The sequence below is a fragment of the Mangifera indica genome, chromosome 12 (genome assembly GCF_011075055.1).
Source record: "Mangifera indica cultivar Alphonso chromosome 12, CATAS_Mindica_2.1, whole genome shotgun sequence".
Taxonomy (NCBI): Eukaryota; Viridiplantae; Streptophyta; class Magnoliopsida; order Sapindales; family Anacardiaceae; genus Mangifera; species Mangifera indica.
This window is the reverse complement of record NC_058148.1, coordinates 1,966,688-1,974,082: the sequence shown is the minus strand read 5'-3', so window position 1 is coordinate 1,974,082 and position 7,395 is coordinate 1,966,688. Positions and strand designations below refer to the sequence as shown.

General features: G+C 32.9%; 1 pseudogene; it reads left to right on the top strand.

Moving 5' to 3' along the window:
- The first annotated feature begins 534 nt into the window (after nt 1–534).
- On the top strand, nt 535–7,114 carry LOC123192494 (annotated as a pseudogene).
- Nucleotides 7,115–7,395: the final 281 nt, after the last annotated feature.

Below are 7,395 nucleotides of genomic sequence, written 5' to 3'. Positions count from 1 at the left end.
CCCTGAAACTAAATAACACTTTTAAAATTTTATTAATAATTTTATATTCTAATTTATATTAATTTTAATTAAAAATAGAAAAAATTAATACTAATATTGATAGGGGTGTCACTGACGTATAATTTTATGTTTAAAGGTAAATTATAATTTTTTAAATATTAAATGTGTTAATGATTTAAGAGATTTTTAAAATTTGAAAAAAGTTTGAGAATATTGTTAAAATTTTTAAAATTTTAATATACCATTCAAAAATTTCAAAATTGATAATTACACCAAAAAAATATACAATAAATTAAGAGTATATATATCATAATATAAACTATTAAAACTATATTATATTTTTAAAATATATATAAGATAAATATAATAACTTTTTATATAAAAAAATATTAATAAACTAATTTACTATGATAAATTTAAAAAAATAACACTTACCCCTCCAATACATTTCTGTAATAAAAGGATATAAATAACTTTTAAGTTTTAACTATTAAAATAATAATTACTTTAGAAGATTGGTGGATAATTAATTTCTTCAATCTATCATTTCATCGTACCTGGGGTGGGAAAACAGTAGCCAAATTCCATCATGATACTTGACAAAGCAGCTTCTCCATTATATTTTTCTTGGGTAAGTAGCTTCTCCAGTATCTCCATCAACTCGACGGGGACAGTTTCACTTAAACCTCACTAGGCCTTTCCTTCACTCTCCCGATTTCTCTTTTTTCTTTAAAGCCTAATCAAAACCCTACTCTAAAAATCTCTGCTTCTTCGATTCAATAAAACAGTAAACCGACAAAACAAGAAGTTTAAAACTGTAGAAAAATGGACGCTCATTACACTCACAGTTTCTTTGAACAACGCCCCATTCTCAAATCCAAAGCTCCCGACGTTAAATGGTCTAAAGAATGGTAAGTTTCACCCTTTCCCGTATGCTTACTTTCGCAAATTTTACACTTTTTGTTTCTGAGTTTTCTTTGCATGTGTTCAATCCTTTAATTGCTGCATTACTTTAAAGGGATTTTTTGGCTTGATTTCTTTTAAAAATATGGATTTTAGGTAAATTTAGCCACTGCCTATCTCTTTGTTCTGGCGAATTTTCTCTTTTTGTTTCTGGGTTTCATTCGTCATTGTTGTATTTTTATAACCCTTTTAAGTGCTGCATTACTTTAAAGGAATATTTTTGGTTTGATTGTCTGTTGAATTTCCGGTTTCTGTGTCTGGATTCCATGCACTATTGTTGTATTTTTTAACCCTTTAAATGCTGCATTACTCTAAAGGAATGTTTGTGGTTTAATTTTATGAAAAGTATTGAAATTAGGGTGAATCTAGCAACCGCCCACCATTTTAGTGGCGAATTTTCGGTTTCTGTGTGTGGGTACATTCACTATTGCTGTATATTTAAAGCCCCTGTAATGTTGCATGGCTATTGAAGGTTTTTTTTTTTTTAAATTTAATTTTATAAAAATATCGATTTTTTTGGGTGAATTTAGGCGTTTTTCATCTGTTTGTTCTTGCAAATTTTCACTTTTTCTGTCTGGGTTTCATTCTTATTGTACTAAGGCTGAGTTTAAACATTGCATTTGTATTTTTTTTTTTTCACAAAATGTACATTTAACAATTACCCTTGTGTTTATTTATGTTTTAATATTTTGAAAAAAAAAAAAATTTACTTTGTAGGGTTCCCCAAGATGTTGTGGCCACTGGTGGAAAGTGCCAGCTTTATAGATGGGTAAATGGTAGGTAATTGCACTTTCTTTAGTTCTTTATGATGCTTGCAGTTGAATACATAAATGATTGATATGTTTATATGCAAAAGTATGAGAATTTTTGTTTTGCAAATTGAGATGTAAGGAAGACTTGTGCTTGCAGATTCTCATAGGCCAATCCAATCTAGATTTTACGATATTGAGATTTGTTTTTTATGTTTAGGATGTTCCACGAACTGAAAAATTTGGGATTCATGTTCTTTCATTTTGAATTAAATAAGATTCTTGTGGAGACAAGGATATTGATTTATTTGAACATAAAAACATGCACATATTTTTCCTGGATCAAAATGTATACTTTTATTCGTGTTTAACTCTTCATTATGGTTCCCTACTTGAAAGATATTTTTCTGTCTGTGCTATTATTGACTGCTCTCCTCTTTTGATGCTATGCAACTCTGCAACCTGCATTATTTTTAAGGTAAAAGTGTTTTGTTTATGGGTAACTATGTTAAACTTATTTCTGATAATTAGTTACATGGTAAACTTATTCTCTCAAACTACAGTCAGGCCCTGAGATGGTTGAACGATTCTATTTTGACTGCTTCATATGTATTTTTTGGTATTTTCTAGGTTCTAGATTTGCATATACTGTTTGTTCTTTTGTTTTCACATTATGTTCTGTCTGACCTGTTTCAGTTATTGGATTAATATGACTAATCATTCTATGCTTAGGCATTTAGTTTTCTGATTTGTCGTGAGATTTTGTGGTGGCAGGTGGGAGTGGTGTAAGAGGGTAAACTCATGGAGGGTTTTTTTGTGATAGTTTTTCTCTTATGGATTTGTGATTTAATTTTTTAAAATGAGATCCCCCTTTTTCGTTGTGTTTAGAGAACACTTTGAGGGCCTTGAAAGAGAAGGCAAGGGAGCCTGAGGCCCCAGAGCCAGAACCAGAACCTACAACTGAAGTTCTATTCCTTTGCAGCTATGAAGGCTGTGGGAAGACCTTCATTGATGCTGGTGCATCGAGAAAGCATTCGCACATCCATGGAGAGAGACAATATGTTTGTCACTAAGATGGATGTGGAAAGGTAAAATGTCTAACATTTTTCCTTTGGTTTTTATTGATGCTTTTAGGATATATTTTTAAGACTTTTGTAAATAACAAGAAGTAAATTTTAGTTGAGCTGTGATCTATGGCTAAAGATATGGGTGATGCTGAACACTATTAAACACTAAACTCTAAAATCTAGACTTAAAGACACATGCATGTTTCTGCATATATAATTTTTAAACTGTGTTTATAAATGTGTTTTCCTGGTCTGTGTGGATTGCAAAAGAAGTCTTTGCATTTAGTGTAAGAAGTATTATGTATTTTTTGGGTAAGTAAATTCATTAAAGGAGAAAACAGGATATACAAAGTCCCATTGAGGGGATCTCCTACCGCAGGACAATCCCCTGGGAGAGGAGCAAACCTACAATGAGACATACAACCAACTAACAAGTCTTCCAAAAGTACAAACTCTCTTGAAAGCCTATCTATTGGCCTAAAGCAAAGATAGAATTCAAGAGAAGAGAGCCAATAAGTAACCAACAAGAAGCCAACTGCACAAAATGAGCTACTCAACAAGAATTATTGTCTGAGCTTGTGCTATGTTGAATTTTATTGATGCTATATCTTATACATGTGTATTGTGCTGGACATTTCTCTTTTTTTTAATTTATCTGTTTAGCGTGATTTCATCACTATTACTTTACTCTGAAAAAACTGGATTGGACAAACCTGATCTGATCAGGCATGAGTTTAATTATTAAGTACTAAATAGCCACTGAGAATAAATACAGATTTAATTGGTTTCAAGTATCTATTGAAAAACCATGGAACCATCACTAGCTATTGATCATGAAGGTTTTCTGTACTTCAAATTAGCAACTTCAGTGTAAGTATTTCTTTAGATTACCTCCGGGAGACCTGAGTTGTTTCATATGTTAGCCTTCCTTGTTCTAGACTGCATGGAGCCAGAATAGTGGCCATGACACGACTATGTTTTTTCAGAAAATGAAAGGCTTCTGGTAGCCAATCCAAGTTTAAGCAATTATCAATTTATTCCTTTTTTCTTGTATCAATTGAAGCACTTGGCAAGTGTCCCGCCTTAGTTATGTGTTGTATTAATACGATAAATTTACTTGTTGAGGTCATCTTTTGGCTTTATCCAATGTTTTTTTTAATCAGTCAAGAATATAAACTTCTTTACAAGGTTGACAGGATGTGTTGAGTACTTAAGTTGTCTAACTGTGCAATTCAGTAACCTTGGTGTTCAATATTTATATTTATAACTGAGAAATGTGGGGACTTTTTTTAGGTTAAATTGTTTAGAGTTTTGAGGAAATAACTACAGTTTGCATCAAGAAATGGAGCTAAATTTCAATGAATAGAGAAAACAAAGTGTGGTATCAGGTGATTTTGTTGGTGTGGCTGAGGTTTCTGATTTCAATTGAGCCTGACTGATTTGCAATCTGTTTTCATTCATTGCCGTGTGTAATATTTTTTAATGTAATTGAGAATCTGCTTTAAGGTCTTATATAAAAGTGTCTGAAGTAGTTTTTCTTTATACTGCAGAAGTTTTTGGATAGTTCAAAGCTGAAAAGACACTTCCTCATTCATACTGGAGAAAGAGACTTTGTGTGCCCTCATGAAGGTTGTGGTAAGGTGATCAATCTACAATTCTGACTATTTTTGTCTAATTTTTCCTCTGGCTCCCTGTTGGCTCTGTAATATAAAAATATATTATTTTGCAGAAGATATTTAAAAATTGATGCTTTTTATGGGCCTGAATTACTTCTTGCAACACTATTATATACATGGTTTTCTATCTGTTCTGTGTTTGGGCAAACAATTTTATAAAGCTTGTTGACATTTTGGTCATGGAAATTTGAAAAATGTTCTGTGTGGTTAATTTGACCTTCAGTAATATTCCATTATAAATTCTTGTTGCAAATGCAAATAATTATAAAATGTGTATTTAATTAAGAGGAATGATCAAGGTTAAAAGGGAGCTTAATGTATCTGATTGAAAATCAACAGTGAGAATCTAGTTTAGGTTGATTTGATTGAATTATGCATACAAAAATTCATAGTTTTGTCTTGCAGTTGTCATGCATGGTGTGCAAATTACCTTGACGCACTGCCTTTGCTTCATACGCTGTTTTCATTGCCTTGTTTATGTGCTTACCATCTGTGTTTAATCTAATTAAGATATGAGAATTGCAGGCATTCTCCTTGGATTTTAACCTGAGGTCACACATGAAAACGCATTCACAAGAAAATTATCATATCTGCCCTTACCCAGATTGTGGAAAGAGATATGCTCATGAATACAAGTTAAAGAATCACATTTCATCACACCATGAGAAGGTCAGTACTATTCACAACCTGTTAGATTCTCCTTTTATTCCTGGTTTCTAATTTACTGTTTTGAAATATTGTAAGTTAATTTTTTTTTTTTTGAAATTCATATAAATCTTTTGTAATTCATATTAGTTATTATATATAATTAGCATATTTATTGGGACAATGTTTTTAGACCTGGACCGTGATATAAACCTTAGAAGAATCATATCTTAAAAGCTAATTAGTGAGATTGGAAAACCTAAGACCATATAAACCCCACATTAGAAGTCCATATTTTCTAATGTGGGATCCAAATCCTATATTTTGTACTTGAAATTTTAATATATAACTACGCTCTACAACCTTGACGCTCATACAAGCTGGTTGTGCCTTTAGCAAACACTGCAATATCGACATCATCACCCGCATTGCACGATTGCAACTAGGAGACATAAGAATGACTCTAATATCAAATAATTTGAACCTTAGGAGAACTGTATTTTAAAACTAATTATTGAGATTGAAGAGCTTAAGACTATATAATCCCCACACTAGAAGCTCATACTTTCCACTATAAGATACAAGTCTTATACTTTGTATTTGGAATCCTAACAAACTACAACATCAGCATTACTGTAAAAACACACGTGCGCGCGCACACGCACACACACAAAAAAAAAAAACATATACTGAACAAATTTGTGGCTTGGTGGTATGGTGTAGTTCCTCTCAACTATTGGGATTTGAGTAGCAATTGCAAAATTTAACATTTTTCTAGTTAAAAGAGATTAAATAAAAATTAGAACAATATGTAACCAAGTGGAATTATGATCCGATGGTGCATTGCTTGCCTTGCAATTGCAGGGACTTGGGTATGAGTCCCAACAAATGCAAAACATTTTACAAATCATGCTAACGTTAGCATGACCATTAGACCAAATTGACCCGACAGTTGAACTGTGACCTAGCATGATCTAGTTGGCTCAACCATGGATTGATCTAGTTCAATGGCTAATATTCCTTTAGAATTTGACCTGGACCAGGTTGGCTACTAGGTCCCAGTCAGACCAGTTGAACTAGCTGGTTTGGTCTGGGTTTTAAAACCATGATTGAAACAACTTAGAAAATATCAATCATTTCTCACTGGAATGTTTTGCCAGTTTCTTTCCTGTAGATATTTGAAATGTTTGTTTAACCATGGCAGTAGAATTTTAACTGAGATTTTACATCTGATTCTTAGTAACAACTTTATTTGACAGAGTGGGGCAGTGGATGCCCCCAAATACTCCACACCTCCTGAGAGGATAACAAAACTTCCAAGAGTTCTGCAGCTGTTTATGGCTCTGCGTCATCTGATCGCCCTTACGCTTGTCCTTATGAAGGGTGTGAGAAAGCTTACATTCATGAATACAAGCTTAAACTTCATTTGAAGAGAGAGCATCCTGGCCACGCGGATGAGAATGTTGCACACAATGCTGATAATGATATGGATGAAGCTAGTGATCAAGATGCCTATACTGGAAAGCGTGGGGGCAGCAAAAGTCAGAAACAAAGCAGGGCAAAACCAAACTTGAAGGTGCCTTCTTCCAAGATCACTCAGCGCAAAGGCTCAAGTCCATCTCCCACAACTTTGAGCATCGTGAGAAAACCATGGCCTCTTAAAGAAGAAGTTTACGAGGAAGAAGACAGTGAAGAAACTGAGGAAGATCGTGACAATGTCGAGGATGGATATAGATATGGCCAAACTAATTTAGATGACAATGAGGAGACCGAAGACGGAGATTGATGATTTTTATGCTGCACCTTCATGGTAAGGCCACTCTCTATCTATTCTTCTGCTTTTCTTTTCAGCTTTTATCAATAATTTAAATCATCTTATGCCCCTTTTCTGATTGAAGAAAATAAATAAACTATTCAGAAGGGGGCTACCTGTTAAAAAAAAAAAAAAATTATTCAGTTCTAATAAATTATGTAATATTCATGTTATATATAGCTCTTTCTCCATTTGTCTTTATATTTTACTCATTTAATTTGTCAAATTTAAAGATGGGAACAAAAGGTTGTTTATTTATAGGCATGCTTAAATTATTCGAATTTCGATGATCTTAAAAAATTATCAATTGATCCAGATAGTCATTCTTCAGAAATAAACCATTTAAAACCAGGTTTACCAATAAAGATAATGCCATTGTTTTGAAGCCTGGTCAGGTTGGTTGAACTGATTTGATTGAGACCCGAAGTTTACTCTAGTCTAAGTTGATGTTTAAAGTTTAAATAGCTATTGTAAGAGAATGT